Genomic DNA, 17673 nt, shown 5'->3' on the forward strand with positions numbered 1-17673 from the left:
CAGTACCCTGTTTTAAATGTATTTTACTGAGTCTACAAAGGAATCTTGTTTTTGACACAATGGGCTCAACAAAGTAAGCCATGGTAGAGACTGCCTTTAATGTTTAATTAGTGGGAATAGGGAGCTCAAAAAATATCAGCTCACTTTTATTCAAACTGATAAGGAAAAATATGAAAAAGATAAAAACTCAAAAACATCTGAATCACTTACAGACTCTTAATTTCTAAAGAGCTAGGTAGTGATTTAGGACATACTTGTGCTGTTTAAAAAGATGCATCATAAGCTCTTTGTGTTTTGAAATTTGCCTCTTTCTTTATTGGTTTTCATTTTCTGAAAAACAAACTAAACAATTTTAATGCTGAATTTCCTCCCTAATTTGCCAACCACTGGAGGTATTATTGTAGATACAATGTCAAAAGAAGAAAACAAAATCCTATAAAGGAGTGGGAATAAGTACACCTCAAACAATGAGAGTTTCTGAGAACAGATGTTAATAGCCATTGTGCTGAAAATCTACTTAAAATGTACAGGTATATACAATAGTCTCATAGCAGCCTGAGGAGCCCTTTTGTATCAGACATGTAAGTCATCTGAATACATCAAGAATAGTAGTGTGCCTCAAAATATATTTTATATTGCAGGTATTTGAAGAAAAAAAAAAAAGAAACAGCTTTTTTTTTTTTTTTTAAGGCCAAGTTTTTCCCACGCAAAAGAAGAAAAAGTCATTGAAAACTCAGAAGCTGATGAACTTTGACACTTGATTTTCATTATTTTGACAATAGCCTCCCAATATACCTCTACTGTGAAATCTAATTTTCACCCCTACGTAGAAAATATGGTTCTGAAAGGTGCACAACATAGGGGATAAAATGATGAGTGGCTCATTAATGCGAGTCTTTTACCTGAAAAGGCAGAGGGCTTATTCAGCGAAAACATTTATTGAGCATCTTCTGTCTATAAGATATTGACACTGGGATATGGAAGATGTGAAGATGAGTAAGAAACAGTCCCTGCCCTTGTAAAGCTTGCAGAAGACAAAGGAGAGAACACTGTGAAAGATAATTATTCATTGTGCTGAAAATAAGTCATACAGATGAATGTAGAGGGATATAATATTTCCATGTGAAGTTAGCTCTTTCCTCTTTCATACTCGAAAGCTGGTTACAGACCTCATGTCCACACTTTTCCCTCTCACACTGTGCATACAGTGTTCTTTGCTTCAGTCTTCCATTTGTAGGATCTGGATTCTAAGTAATAATTACTTGTTTCTCTCGGTTTCTGACAGTGCTTTGAGAACAAACGAGTGAACTTCTAATTAAATGAACGTGTTAGAAAGGATCTTTTTCATATCTTCGCACTTAAGTATTCTTTTCAACAAAAGTTAGCGGCACTGTCTTCATTTCTAACAAGGATAGATGACAATACATTGCATCAGATACAGTTTGACTATTTTCTGCACTGGTCTGATAGAGGCCACATAGGTTTTGATTCTAGGCAGCCTTTAAAAAATACAAAACCTGAGAAAGGTATGGGTCACTGATTTCTTGATATTGCTAGTTGTCTGTTGTTGGCTAATGTAATCAGACCTAAGATGGTTGTGTTGATCTGAAAACCAGAGGATGCTGTTGCGGAGAGGACAGGGGGAGGGAGGAGGGCCGTATGGCACAGGGCAGCACGAGGGCCTCAGTTACCTGCAGTGCACCATGGCTTCAGCAGGAGAATGCAGATTTCAGAGTCAACACTCTGGACTTGAAGCTTGTGTAGTTAGTTGTGCCTCCTTGGACACTTAAGTTCTAGAGCTTCAGTTTCCTAATATATAAAACAGGTTGAATATCTTATAGTTGTTGAAAATGAGACAACAAAATGATTTAGCATGGGTTATTATGTATTTCGTGGTGGCCTGATGCATAATGAGTAATGTTTATGCCTCTCCCAGGGAAAGCACTGGGAAGAAAAAGGGTGAAGGAAGTGCTATAGGAAAAAGGAAGAAAAGAATGAAAAATGAAGTTCATGCTTGGAGATAGTACTGATATTGACTATCTATTAACTGTAGACCCCTGGCAATGTGTAGAAAGGTAATTATCCTTTTTCCAGGCTCACAGGTAGTTGGGTTGAAAAACTACTGGATTGAGGTTTAGGAGGCTTGAGTTTTAGGATCAGCTTCCCCATTAAGTAGCATGGCCTTGGGCAAATCACTGAACTTCACTGGGCCTTTGATCCACTTTTTTTTTTTTTTTTTTTGTCTTTTGTCTTTTTAGGCCACACCCATGGCATATGGTGGTTCCCAGGCTAGGGGTCTAATCGGAGCTACAGCTGCTGGCCTACACCACAGCCACAACAAAGCCAGATCAGAGGTTTGTCTGTGACCTACACCATAGCTCACGGCAACGCCAGATCCTTAACCCACTGAGTGAGGCCAGGAATTGAACCCTCAACCTCATGGCTCCTAGTCGGATTTGTTTCCACTGTGCCACAATGGGAACTCCTGATTCACCATTTTTTTAAGTGAAGAGTTCATTTAGATGATCTTTTCCAATCCTGAAAATTCTTGATGAAATATTTAAGATGAAAATGACTGAGAATCAACGTGAGTATTTTCTAAATCTAAATTGTGACCTTGTAAAGGTTAGGAATGAATTTTGAGAAGTTTTATTATAAAGAAAGTATTTATGATGGTACAATTCTAATATTTTAAAAACAGTGAGGCAGTTACCACTCCTAGGCCTGAAGGTGGGGTGGAATGGGGGATACAGAAAGAATCTTGTGGAGGCCTCTTCAAGAGGAACCATGACCTTGGGTCAAGGACATAGCCAGCCCTAAGAGATCTCACAGAGAAGGAGCCAGGAAAATAAATCACTCCATCTCACTCTCTTCCTTCTGAACTCCTGCTGGGACTTCCAGTTGTTATTTTAAATCCAACTGGGAGGCTTAGCACAAAAGGACTGATTTTGCCCTGCCAGTTAAGTCTGGACAAGGAGCAGGGTTATAGACTCGGGAGTGTATATATGGTGGGGACATGGAAGACTTTTGATATAGGTCTAGAGTTACAGAATCTTAAGTGAGCTCTTATTTAATAACAACAAAAGGGCTCCAAGATGCTGCTACTACAACCAGCCCTTGTTTCCTTAGAATCTGTAGATGTGAAGAGACAGTTTTCACAAGACAAAGGCCCTTAAATGTGTATCAATATCTCACTTCTCTCCACTCTGCACACATTCTGTCTGTCCTGGTTCAGCATTAGTAAGAGCCCTGAAATGTTCCGGTTATCAGAGAGCTCTGTCTGAAGCACATAATCATTAGTCTGATCCATGTGCCAGTGACATATAAAAAAAACATTCCTAGATGTTATATGAGGGATATAGAGCCTGCCAGACCATACTGAGAGTTCCTCTCCAATTGTCCTAGAAACTAAAGAGGGAGGATATTTTGCCTCCAGCAAAGTAAGTATTACTTTGATGCTCTGTGTCTTCAGGGCATTTATGGTTACCTTCAGGGAAAATAAATAATTTCCAATAATTGAGAGCTGTCTATGAGCCAGACATTGCACGTACTTTATACATGAATTGAGATAAAAATTATGCCAGCTTCTTCTAAATTCTAGGAGGGGTCTGGTAAGACTCCAGGGCAGATTTTTCTTATTAGGTGAAACACTGGAAATATAAGAAGACCCAGCTATCGGGGGCAGGGGGAGGATAAAGGAAAAATTTACTTAGGGAGCCCAGCAGACTTTCTTGGAGGAAGGGGTATGAGAACTCTTCTTCAGAGATTAGAAATTAGGGAAGGACTCTTCGAGTTTTGTCATCAAGAAGAGGCCCTGTAGTGGATTGAATAGTGTCCTCCTCAAATTCATATCCACTGGAACCTCAGAATGTAACCTTTGGAAATAGTCTTTGCAGGTATAATTAGGTCACATGAAGTCACACTGGTCTCAGGGTGGGCTCTGCATCCAGTGGCTTATCAGAAGAGGAGGGAACTCACAGGGCTACACAGAATGAAGAAAACACATGAAGTGAGGTAGAGGCAGAGTGATGTAGCTGTAGGTCAGCGAGTACTGAAGATTGTTGGGAGCCACTGAAGTGAGAAGGCCTGACACAGGGTCTCCCTCATATCCTCCAGAGGGAACCATCCCTGCAGTCAACACCTTGATTTTTCTTTTTTTTTTTTTTTTTAGGGCTGCACTTGCAGCACATGGAAGTTCCCAGGCTAGGAGCTGAATTGGAGCTACAGCTGCCACCCTAGCCACAGCCACAGCAATGCAGGATCTGCCGTGACCACACTCAGATCCTTAAGTCACTGAGCAAGGCCAGGGGTTGAACCCTCAACCTCATGGTTCCTAGTCAGATTCGTTTCTGCTGCACCACAACAGGAACTTCCCGACACCTTGGTTTTATGCTTCCAGCGGCCTGAATTGTGAGGGAATACATTTCTGTCATTTTAAGCTACCCAGTTTGTGGTAATTTGTTAACAGCAGCCCCCGGAAACTAATATAAGCCCTAAGGCCTTAGAAAGGAGGTCTCCAAGGGCACATGCTAGCTGGGTTAGATGCTAGAGTCTGAGAAAGGATTAGTTGCAGTATAATAACCTGCAAGCCCAGGAGTGAGACATTATTTGTCCTGGGCAGAAACTGGAGCCAACTAGGCCATTGCTGAGATGATAAACACACATCCATCAGCACAGGAGGGGCTTTTATGCCACACTGTGTGACAGAATCAGGTGCATGTTTCTCTAGTTAACCTAGACTTGACCTCTTGGACTGATTAAGTCCTCAGCATTCTTGGATTGTATGGCATTAGGGATTGTATGGCATCAAGAGGGAGATATTAAAATATCCAATGGGTAAGAACATCTGGGTACTTGAGTTGTTAACTCTGACTAAAAAGAGACTTGGCCATGTGTTTTTCTGGGTTGGTGAAGCTGATTATGCTTCATGTACCTTTAAAACTTTAAAACTTATGGGGTAGATTGTTCCTGTTGTGGAGTATTTATCATATTTAGATTGTTTTGGAAACTTGGAGAGATTAGGTAACTTGCTTACTGTCATACAGTCTAGGTTTTTGAATTCTGGTCTGAATTCAGAGCTGTGCTTTTAATGGCCATGCTGCCCCTCCTCTAAGACCTACTAGGAATTACTGAATTTCCATAGTCTCACATAGAAACGTGTCCAGCAGACCAGCGTTGGGATCAGGTAAGAGTGGATGGTCTATACCCTGAGCTCAAAGCAGGGTCGGAACGTGGGCATGAGTACAGTGGAAGCTAAGGAGGGTGAAATGGAGCTGGAAACCAGGTGTGGACTGGGAAGACTGAAATGGGGCCTCAGAGGTTGTGACATGTTGACACCACAGGGCAGGGTTCCCTGGGTGAATCGAGATATAGCAGCAAGCAAGCAAGCCTGACTTCAACAGGACTGGGTTGTCATGGAAACAGAGATAGATGCAAAGGCCAGAACCCAGGATCCAAACCAGGTCAGAGCAAGACAGTGATTGAAGTCACAGCTGGAACAAAAGAGAGCACACACAGGGCCGGGCACACAGATTTCTTCTGCGAACCTGCCTGGCCTGCTGCCCTGGCTGCCCTCGGTTCCCGCTGACTGCACAGGCGAGCCCTCAGGCCCTAGCGTGCCTGAAAGGCACTCAGGCTTCTGACAAGCAAACTCCTCTTCTGTAACCTCTCTTTAACTGGTTTACTGGTTCCTGCTCAAATATATTCAGCAACAAGCTTTTGAGATAACGGTTCTATCTTTAAATAGTTTAACAGTGATATAGTTTTGTTGTTGTTATACTGCACTAAAATTTGATTCTGAATCAACAGAGAGTGTTTTCTCTTTCTCTTGGGTGCTAGCCCTGAAATTGTTAGTCACAGAGACTGGCTGGAGAAATCTTCAAACTCTCAAAGCTTAAACAGCAGAAATTCTGATTTACTAAGTCTGAGACAGGGCCAGAGAGTCTGCATTTAGAAAAACTCCCAAGATGCCTTCCATGTGCAGCTAGAGTTGGAAACCATTCATGTAGTTTCCTTCATAAAAATTAAACAAACTGGTGAATATAACAAAAAAGCAGAGTCACAGATATAGAGAACAAATGAATGGTTACCAATGGTTGGGGAGTGGGAGGCACAAACTATTGGGTATAAGATAGGCTCAGGGATGTATTGTGCAACCCAGGGAATATTGCCAGTATTTTGTAATAACTGTAAATGGAAACTAACCTTTATAAGTTATAAAACCTTTAAAAAAAATTCTGTTGATGCTACCTGCTGAATATTTCCACAAACAGCTGACAAGTCTTGCCCTCCTCACCATCCTTGCCATCTTAGACCAGCTTCCATCATTATCTGCCTGTATTATTATTTTTTTTTCTTTTTAGGGCTGCATCCAAAACATGGAAGTTCCCAGACTAGGGGTCAAATGGGAGCTGCAGCTGCCCTCTTATATCTCAGTCACAACAAGGCCATATCTGAGCTGCATCTGTGACCTACACCACATCTCAGGGCAATACTGGGTCCTTAACTCAGGGATCAAACCTGCATCCTCATGAATACTAGTTGTGTTCATTATCTCTGAGCCACACGGGAACTCCTGTTATTGTTATTATTTTTTGTTTTTGCTTTTTGGGGCCACACCTGTGGCAGTGTCTAGGTGTAATATTATAGAGACTTCTCACTGGTCCTCCCTTCTCTAGTTTTTTTAATTCATCCTCTCCACAGTTGCCAGAGTGATCTTTTAAAACTGCACATATGAGCGTGGTACATTGCATTTCACATCCTATTCTCACTGTCCATGGCAGTAATAAGTGAAGTAATAATAAAATAGACAGTGAGTGATATGTCAAGGCCTTTGGGGGTGAGGCCTCTGCCCTCACTCCTTTTGCCCTGGCTAGGCCACATCACTTGAAGTTCTCTGATGCTTCCTATTTTCTCAGCCTCCTGCCTTTGCATTCTTCCTTCAGCCAAGAATGTTCTTTTCCTTGCCTGAGTAATTCCCTTTTTGTCCTTCTACACTCAGCTTTGGCATGGCCTTCACAAATAAGCTCCCAAGACTCTACTGCACCATATAATTTGTTATGTGATATTTTGACTTGGCCAATTTGGTAAATTTTGCCCTGAGGACATTTTGATTCCAGGAACATTTTTATACACCATCATTTGATTTGAGTTTACTTTTATGGAACCTAAAAAAGTGAACTATTGAATTTTTAACTTAAAGAAGTCCCACGGGAAAACACTTATTCTTACTCCATTACTTTTATAGAATTGCTGACCCTCTTCTTTGGGGGCAGGGGAGAGAGGAGGGGTATGATTTAGGGATGGGATGAAGATGAGCATGAGGACTGGAGTAGAGATGGAGGAATGGTCCATGATGGAGTGAGGATAAAGGTTAGTGTGAAGGGTCAGAGGCTCTGGCTAATACGGGAGTGTAACTTTTTTTTTTAATAATAATTTGTATTTTTTGCATTATAGCTAGTTTACAGTGTTGTGTCAATTTTATACTGTACAGCAAGGTGACCTGTTACACATACATGTATACATTCTTTTTTCTCATATTATCATGCTCCATCATAATTGACTAGATATGGTTCCCAGTGTTTCACAGCAGGATCTCATTGCTTATCCATTCCAAAGCCAATAGTTTGCATCTATTAACCTCAAATAGATCTGTCCCACTCCCTCCCACTCCCTCCCACTCCCCTTTGGCAACCACAGGTCTGTTCTCCATGACCATGATTTTCTAGTTTCATTTGTGCCATATATTAGATTCCATATATAAATGATATCATATGGTATTTGTCTTTCTCTTTCTGACTTACTTCACTCAGTATGAGAGTCTCTAGTTCCATCCATGTTGCTGCAAATGGCATTATTTTGTTCATTTTTATGGCTGAGTAGTATTCCATTGTGTATATATACCACATTTTCCTAATCCGATCATCTGTTGGTGGACATTTGTGTTGTTTCCATGTCTTGGCTATTGTGAATAATGCTGCAGTGAACATGCAGGTGCATGTGTCTTTTTCAAGGAACGTTTTGTCCAGATATATGCCCAAGAGTAGGATTTCTGGGGTCATATGGTAGTTCTATGGATGGTGTTCTAAGGTACCTCCATACTGTTTTCCATAGTGGTTGTACCAGCTTACATTCTGACCAACAGTGCAGAAGGGTTCCCTTTTCTCCACACCCCCTCCAGCATTTGCTATTTGTGGACTTACTAATGATGGCCATTCTGACTGGTGTGAGGTGGTATCTCATGGTAGTTTTGATTTGCATTTCTCAGATAATCAGGGATGTTGAGCATTTTTTCATGTGGTTGTTGGCCATCTGTATATCTTCCTTGGAGAAATGTCTATTCAGGGCTTTTGCCCATTTTTCCATTGGGTTGTTGGCTTTTTTGCTGTTGAGTTGTATAAGTTGCTTGTATATTTTAGAGATTAGGCCCTTGTCAGCTGCATCATTTGAAACTATTTTCTCCCATTCCGTAAGTTGTTGTTTTCTTTTTTTAATGGTTTCCTTTGCTGTGCAAAAGCTTTTCAGTTTGATGAGGTCCCATTGGTTTATTTTTGCTTTTATTTCTGTTGCCTTGGGAGACTGACCTGAGAAATCATTTGTAAGGTTGATGTCAGAGGATGTTTTGCCTATGTTCTCTTCTAGGAGTTTGATGGTGTCTTGTTTTACATTTAGTATTTAAGCCATTTTGAATTTGTTTTTGTGCATGGTGTGAGAGTATGTTCAAGTTTCATTGACTTACATGCAGTTGTTGAGTTTTCCTGGCACCACTTGCTGAAAAGATTGTCTTTTTCCCATTTTATATTCTTGCCATCTTTGTTGAAGATTAATGAAGTGTAGGTGTCTGGGTTTATTTCTGGTTCTCTCTTCTGTTCTGTTGGTCTGTCAGTTTGTTTTGGTACCAGTACCACATTGTTTTTATGACTGTGGCTTTGTAATATTGCCTGAAGTCTGGGAGAGAGATGCCTCCTGCTTGGTTTTTGTTCCTCAGGATTGCTTTGGCAATTCTGGGTCTTTTGTTGTTCCATATAATTCTGGGTCTTTTGTTGTTCTTTTTTGGATTGTTTGTTCTAGTTCTGTGAAAAATGTCATGGGTAATTGGATAGGAATTGCATTGAATCTGTAGAGTGCTTTGGGTAGTATGGCCATTTTTACAAAATTAATTTTTCTAACCCAGGAGCATGGAATATCTTTCCATTTCTTTGAATCCTCTTTAATTTCCTTGATGAATGTTTTATAGTTCTCAGCTCTTTTACCTCTTTGGTCTGGTTTATTCCCAGTTATTTGATTTTTTTGGGGGGCTGCAGTTTTAAAAGGTATTGTATTTCTGTATTCCTTTTCTAATATTTCATTATTGGTATACAGAAATGTGACTGATTTCTGAATGTTAATCTTATATCCTGCTACTTTGCTGAATTTGTTGATTAGTTCAAGTAGTTTTGGGGTTGAGTCCTTAGGGCTTTCTATCTATACTATCATGTCATCTGCATACGGTGACCATTTTACTTCTTCTCTTCCTGTTTGGATGCCTTTTATTTCTTTTGTTTGTCTGATTGCTGTGGCTAGGACTTCCAATACTATGTTGAATGAAAGTGTTGAGAGTGGGCATCCTTGTCTTGTTCCAGATTTTAGTGGGAAAGCTTTCAGCTTTTCTCCATTGAGTATTATATTTGCTGTGGGTTTGTCTTTGATTATGTTAAGGAACGTTCCCTCTATACCCACTTTGGTAAGAGTTTTGATCATGCATGGATGTTGGACTTTGTCAAATACTTTTTCTGCATCAATTGAGATGATCATGTGGTTTTTGACTTTTCTTTTGTGAATGTGGTGTATGACGTTGATTGATTTGAATATATTGTACCATCCTTGTGCACCTGGGATGAATCCCACTTGGTCGTGGTGTATGATCTTTTTCATATGTTGTTGGATTCGGATGGCTAAAATTTTGTTGAGATTTTTGCGTCTAAATTCATCAAACATGTTGGCCAATAGTTTTCTTTTTTGGTGGTATCTTTGTCTGGTTTTGGAATTAGGGTGATGGTGGTGTCATAGAATGTCTTTGGGAGTGTTCCTTCTTCTTCAACCTTTTGGAAAAGTTTAAGGAGGATGGATATAAGTTCCTCTTTGTAGGTTTGGTAGAATTCACCTGTGAAGCCATCTGGTCCTGGACTTTTATTTGTAGGGAGTGTTTTTATTACATATTCAATTTCATTTCTTGTTATCGATCTGTTCAGTTGATCTATTTCTTCTTCATTCAGTTTTGGCAGGTTGTAAGTCTCTGGAAACTTGTCCATTTCTTCTAGGTTGTCAAATTTGTTGGCAGAAAATTGTTGATAGTATTCTCTTATGTTTTTTTTTTTTTTTGTATTTTTGCAGTATCTGTTGTGATTTTTCCTTTTTCAGGTCTTATTTTGTAGTTGTGTTTTTTCTCTCATCTTCTTGGTGAGTCTGGCCAGAAGTTTGTCAATTTACCTTTTCAAAGAACCAGCTCTTGGTTTGATTGATTTTTGTCTATTGTTTTTTGAATCTCTATTTTATTGATTTCCTCTGTGATCTTTGTGATTTCCTTCCTTCTGCTTACTTTAGGTTTTTTTTTTTTTGTTGTTGTTGTTGTTCTTCTTGTTTTTCTAATTCACTGAGGTGTGGTGGGTTAAGTTGTTGATTTGAGATTTTTCTTTTTTGAGGAAGGCCTGTATTGCTATGAATTTCCCTCTGAGGACTGCTTTTGTGGCATTCCATAGATTTTGAGTGGTTTTGTCTTCATTATCATCTGTCTCAAGGTATTTTTTAATTTCCTTCTTGATTTCCTCATTGCCCCATTGGTTTTTTAGTAGCATGTTGTTTAGTCTCCATGTAGTTAGTTTTTCCTCATTTCTTTTCTTGTGGTTGATTTCTCCTTTCATGCCATTGTGGTCAGAGAAGATATGTGAAACAATTTCTATACTCTTAAATTTGTTGAGGTTAGCTTTGTGTCCCAGTATGCAATCAATCCTTGAGAATGTTCCATGTGTGCTTGAGTAGAATGTATATTCTTATTTTTTTGGGTGTAATGTCCTAAAAATGTCAATTAAGTCTAACTTTTTATTGTGTCCTTTAGGATCTCTGTTGCCTTATTGATTTTCTGTGTAGAGGATCTGCCCATTGATGCGAGTGGGGTGTTAAATTCTCCTACTATGATTGTATTCCCATCAATTTCTCCTTTTATGTCTGTTAGTATTTGTTGTAAGTATCTAGGTGCTCCTATGCATATATTTTTTTCTTTTGTCTGTTTTTAGGGACACACCTGTGGTATGTGGAAGTTCCCAGGCTAGGGGTCTTATCAGAACTACAGCTGCTGGCCTATGCCATAGCCACAGCAACACTAGATCCGAGCTGCATCTGCGACCTAAACCACAGCTCATGGCAGTGCTGGATCCCTAACCCACTGAGCAAGGCCAGGGATCGAACCTGCAACCTTATGGTTCCTAGTTGGATTTGTTTCCGCTGTGCCATGACGGGAACTCTAGGGAATATATATTGATGATTGTAATATCTTCTTCTTGAATGGATCCTTTTACCATTAGATAGTGTCTTTCTTTGTCTTTCTTTTTGGCCATCGTTTTAAAGTCTGTTTTTGTCTGATATGAATATTGCAACTCCTGCTTTCCTGTCTTATCTATTGGCATGAAATATCTTTTTCCATCCCCTCACTTATAACTTAGATGTGTCCTTTGCTCTAAAGTGTAGAGCAGTCTTTTGGAGAGCAGATTTTAGGTTTTTGCTTTTTTATCCAATCTGCCACTTTGTGTCTTTTGTTTGGAGCATTCAGTCCATTGATATTTAAGGTAATTATTGATAGATATGTATTTATTGCCATTTTAAACCTTGTTTTCCAGTTGATTCTGTGTTTCTCTTTATTTGGTTGGATGATTTCTATTCATTTTATGCTTGAGTACTTTTCTTTTTAGTTTTTGTGACTGTAATGTTTGGTTTTGATTTGTGCTTGCCCTGTTTTTTGAGTATGTGAACCTCTTCCTGTGTCTGCTTGCTTTAGCCTGATAGTCATATAGGCTCAAACACATTATTAAAATAAAAAAAAAAGAATCTGTGTTTTCTTACGTTCCTTTCCCACATTCTGTGATTTCGAAGTCTTTTTATAACATCTTCATGTTTGTCCTTGTGCTGTTCCTTGTGTTTATCATCACTTTTACAATAGTTTTTTTTTTTTTTTCCTCTTTTAAATCTGTATGCTGGCTTATTTAAGTGATTGCTTTCCAGTTGTGGTTTCCTCCATCCCAATTCTTTTCACTTTTTTTTTTTTTAATGTAGAGAAGCCCTTTCAGTATTTCTTTTAGAATGGGTTTAGTATTGCTGTACTCTTTTAGCTTGTGTTTGTTGGAGAAATTCTTCATTTCCCTTTCTATTTTAAATGATATTCTTGCTGGAAATAGTATTCTAGCTACAAATTTTTTCCTTTCAGATCTCGAAATATATCTTTCCACTTCCTTCTGGCCTGTAGTGTTTTCGTAGAGAAATCAGCTGATAGCCTTATGGGGGTTCCCGTATAATTAACGTTTTGGTTTTCTTTTGCTGCTTTTAGAATCCTCTCTTTATCTTTAACTTTTGCCATTTTTATTATAATATGTCTTGGTGTAGGCCTATTTGGGTTCAACTTGTTTGAGGCTCTCTGTGCTTCTTGTATCTTGATATCAGTATGCTTTAGATTTAGAAAGTTTTCAGCCATAATTTCTTCAAATATATTTTAAATCCCCTTTTCTTTTTGTTTTCCTTCTGGAATTCCTATTATGCATAGCTGGCCTGCTTTATATTATCCCATAGATCTCTTATATTACTTTTATGTTTTTTTCGTTTGGTTTTCTGTCTGTTATCTTGACTCGGTGATTTCCATTATTCTATCTTCCAAGTCACTAATTCCTTCCTCTGCATTATTCATTCTGCTCTTTAGTACCTTTAGCTCAGTTTCCCTCTCTGCAAATGCATTTTATAATTTTTCTATGTTCTTCCTTATATTTTCTAGTTCTTTTCTGAAGAAATCTGAATTACTGTTCATATGCACTCTTAATTCCTTGATATTCAGCCTTAATTCCTTTAGTATTTTTACTACCTCCCTTTTGAACTCAGTGTCTGTCAGACTGCAGAGGTCTGTTTTATTGTTTGCTGCTTCAGGTGAATTCTCCTGTTCTTTTAGCTGGGAATGGTTCCCGAGCTTTTTCATCTTGCTTACGTTTTTCTTTTCCTGTGAGTTTAGGAAAGTCAAATTGTAGTCTTGGAGGGGTACTTCTATACAAGAGCATCCCTTTGTATTTTGTGGGGGGTTACTATTTATTTTTGGCATGGGAGTTTGAATATTTGCTGTCTCTTCCTTTGGTGTGAGCAGGCTGTTATCCCCAGGGTGCTGAGTGTGTTTCCAGGAAGAAGGAAGCAGTGGGTAAAGCTAGTAGTCAGTGCCTGGTTGCTGGGCTCTTAACAGCAGCAAGGGCCTTGAAGGAAGGTGGTGCAGGATACTCCTAGTTGCAGGGAGTGTAACTGTTGTTACAGCTTCTGCTTAGATCCTTACAAAATGAAAAAAAAAAAAGATATGTTGACATGTCAATTTCTTTGTCTTTTTTTTTTTTTTTTTTAAGGCTGCACCTGCAGCATATGAAGGTTCCCAGGCTAGGGTTCAAAACGGAGCTGTGGCTGCCAGCCAAAGCCACAGCCACAGCAGTGTGGGATCTGAGCCACATCTGTGACCTACAGCACAGCTCCCAGCAATGCTGGATCCTTAACCCACTGAGTGAGGCCAGGCATCAAACCTGAGTCCTCATAGATACTGTTCGGTTTCATTAACGCTGAGCCACTACAGGAGAGCCAGTTTCAGATTAGCCATGTGGTATGGGTTGAATTGTGTTCCTAGTCCCCTAAGAGATATTAAAGTCTTAACCCACAGTACCTGTGTAAGTGACCTTATTTGAAAAAGAGTCTTTTCAAGTGACCAAATTAAGATGAAGTTATTATGGTGGGCCATAATCCAATGTGACTATGTTCATATAAAAAAGGGAAATTGGCTACAGAGACAGACATACTTAGAGGAAAGACTGAGTGAGAAGACGCAGGGAGAACATCATGCAAAGATGAAAACAGAGATTAAAATGATGTACCTACAGCCAAGGAGCGCTAAGTATTGCCAGGAAATCGCCAGAAGATAAGAGATTCATGGCACAGATTGTCCCTCACAGTATTCAGAAAGAACTGATCCTGTGGGCACCTTGATCTTGGACTTCCAGCCTCCAGAACTTTGAGACTGTAAATTTCTTTTGTTTTAGCAGCTCAGTTTGTGGTCCTTCATTACAGCAGCCCCAGGAAACTAATACACCATGAAAGGGATTGTATCAAGAAGGCTTAGTCAAAGTGCCCTGTTTCAAGGTGAGTTGCCTGTTCTCTGAACTCCTAGAACATCAGTGCTGTGTATGTTAATAGACTGAAACTTGTCTGCCTTGGGCACAAGACTCAGCTTTCTAATGTCAAAAGCTTGCTTTCTGTTCTGTTTTTAGTACCCAACATATTGAGCCTAGAAAATTTAGGAATAAACAAACCATATGGGCTGAGGATGCTGAGAGTTTGAGGTGAAATCATTGCCCTGGTCCTCAGAGTACGAAGATTGGGATTGAATTCTCTCTTGATCTCTAGGCCATGTGCTTTCCATTACACTATGAAGAGTTCTAGTAAAAACCTCTAGTATTTTCCCTTTCAGGCTGCATTTCCTTTGTTTCTCTAGCCTTGACTTTATGCACAGTTTTCAAAGCCTTCTTTATACTGGTCACTCTACTTTGGATAGACTTGATCTTAAATAGTGGTATGTAAACTGAACACAAAATTCCATTACTATCACCTCCCTTGATACAGACCCTTGGCTTATACTCCTTTGCTTAAGGCTATTGGCACATTCTGGCTTATTATGGGCTGCAAACTACCTCCTGTGCAATGCCATTTCACACAGAAAGATTATCCCGTTTCATTCTTTATTCAATCTCTTCAAGTTTTGAAGTCAAATACCTGATTTTATAGTTATCCCTGTTAAATTTTACTGTTTTTTCCTAGTGTTCTTATTTGTTGATATACTTTTATACTTCAGTATGTTGTCTTAATTATATTAGCTCTCTCATTCAATTTTTGGGGCATCTGCAAATCTAGTAATCGTGCTATTTATACTTTCAAATCGCTGCTAAAAAGGTTGAACTGTTGGAGATTTACCAATTGAATAGCTGGGTAATCATCAACTCTACTTTTTTTCTACATAGCCTTGGCCCAAATTAGCACAGAACTGGAAAGCAGAACAAAGCCTTTTTAACATGATACCAGACAAGCAGCTATATCCACACACTTGAGTAGTCCATAGTGAGATTTTTGTGAGTTACAGATTTTTTTCCTCACACAACTGTTCTTCAGTCTCAGCTGGGTGAGTCCGGTTACAGTAAAAGCCCCTTGCTTAGCCAGTGTGCTGATGTGACCTGGCAGAATGCTGGCTATCTGTTCTTAAGTTTTCCAGTTGTAGAAAAATTGGCCTAAACTGCCCATTTGCTTTTTTACCTTCACTTAAAATCCTCTTGATAAGGATTTTAAAGAGTAAATTTGTTGACTTTTTCCAAATCCTGCTACCATCTCAGATGTCAGCTAATTGTTAGGGCATTTAGTTAACTTGGGGTATAGCATAATCTAATAAAGACTAGGAATAATGGAATTTGTCTTGGGTCTAGTTGAAGTTATGTTAGCTGACTATGTGGCCCTGGCTAAATTACTTTGCCTCTCTGTGTTACTGACTTATTATTATTAATGAGTTTTAAAATGATTAGGTGGGATAAGTGCTTATCATAGGGGCTGGCACACAGTAGGCATTTAGTGATCATTATCAACATCATTATTATTTAAGCATGAAATATTTACATCTTTAAAAAACAATAAGACTGAGGGGACTATATGTGAAATGCTTTAATTGTCCTTACCATTACTAATGTATCAATCATAACATAGTCATAACTATCAATCTTTGCATGAATATGGGCTTATTGAAATTATTTCACACATTAAAGGAATGCCTGCAAATAAATCGAATGGCTAACCTAATTACCTTAAGACCTTTCACTCCAAGCAGAATTGATTTAGTCTTCTAGTATGCCTTGGAGATCTGTGAAATCCAAAAGAACGGATCAGTCACAACAGAAAGCAGCCCAAACTTCCTAAAAAAGAAACTGAAAAAACCTCTTCGAAGTACTCAAAAGAATGAAGACTAATTTGGAAGAGGTCTGTCACGCACTACTAACTAAATAGGAATGTTCCTTTAACATCTGTACATTTGACCAACACGCTCATTAAGGATAGTGAGAAAATTGTTCTTCCATGGAATTGACTTTTATAGTCCAGTTTTTTATTGTCTTACTCTGCCCATTTGCTTTTACTCCTTTTGTTTTCTTTTCCTGAAAAGCTAGTTTTTCTTGTCAGATTAAGTAAGTAGCAGGCTAGGTTGGCAAACCCTCATTTGCCCTATGATGTGAAGATCACTGTAATAATGATTAAAGCCCACAGTGAAAATTCAGTTCAATTGAGTGAGGATTTATCATACACCTTTTAATATGCACATACCACTCTGGGACCTCCAGGGGGTTCTAGGATGACCAAGTGTTGGTTTCTGTCCTCAGAGCAATTATAAGTGAAGAGGGACAATTCCAGGAGAAATTGCAGGAGCGGAGGCATAAGGGAGGCAGTGAGGATTTGCAAGATGTTCAGAGAGTAGAGCCAAAGGAGATTTGTTTTGGGAAGAAGGAAGTTGGAAAAGGAAGGCTAGGGAATTGACTGTGAGGGCTTGGCTATAATTATTTTGCACGGTATTTTCTATTTGCTAATTGGTCTAATATACCAAGTGTCAGTTTTCATTGAACAAAACAGTGAAATAGTGGTGCTCAAATGAGAGGAAGTCAGTGTTAGATAACATCTGGTATGTGTATCTGTTAGTTTTCTCAGTATTAAATTTGCTTGTCTGACATGTCATTATTTATTAATTAGTGATGAAAGCACTCTAAAACTTCTAATGAAAAGCTTCCCAGATTGACAACTCAAAAGTCAGGCATCCCTTCGTCTCTAAATTTTAAGTGCTTTTCCCCCTTGCACCATTTGATTCATGCCTGTAATTCTTCAACCAGCTCAAAGTAGATGGTTTATGTCATTTTATTTCCATTGGATGGGACTTGGAAGAAGTGACTATGACCACAGACACAGAAGGAGGATAACATGGAGCCCTGATTTTTAAAAATAACACTTAGCCTTTGGTAGTTACTAAGAATCTCAGAGATGACTGGTCCATAAGCAAAATGGAATCTTTATTAAAATGGCAACATAAATGTTAAACTTCTAGAGAGAACGGGTTAGTTGACATACTGATTCCAAGATCCAACCCAGTGCATCCTTTATTATTCAACTGTTTCTTTACTTTCCTGTCTCCCTTCTCCTGGAACTGGTGATCCCTGTTCTCTGGGGTTTCTAGTGCTAACCCCTGGCAGCTTCAGGGTGGATGGTCTTCAGGCACTTACCCTAAGATCAGAACTAACACCATCACATCTGTGAGACATCCTGATCACCTCTGTTTTTTTTTAATCTCAAGTTAGAAATATATGGTGATAAGTAGAATGAGCTCTCTTTTTCTAA

The 17673-nt window shown here is 39.0% G+C and overlaps 1 protein-coding gene across 1 annotated transcript in view; it reads left to right on the forward strand.

The window, feature by feature from the left end:
- Positions 14222-17673, forward strand: part of PLCZ1 (phospholipase C zeta 1) — a 194849-nt gene continuing 191397 nt past the window's right edge. The window contains exon 1 of the mRNA XM_021091174.1: positions 14222-14400. The gene's annotated coding sequence lies outside the window, so the exon portion shown is untranslated. The remainder of the gene's footprint in view (positions 14401-17673) is intronic.

This window comes from Sus scrofa, chromosome 5 (genome assembly GCF_000003025.6).
Source record: "Sus scrofa isolate TJ Tabasco breed Duroc chromosome 5, Sscrofa11.1, whole genome shotgun sequence".
NCBI classification, from domain to species: Eukaryota; Metazoa; Chordata; class Mammalia; order Artiodactyla; family Suidae; genus Sus; species Sus scrofa.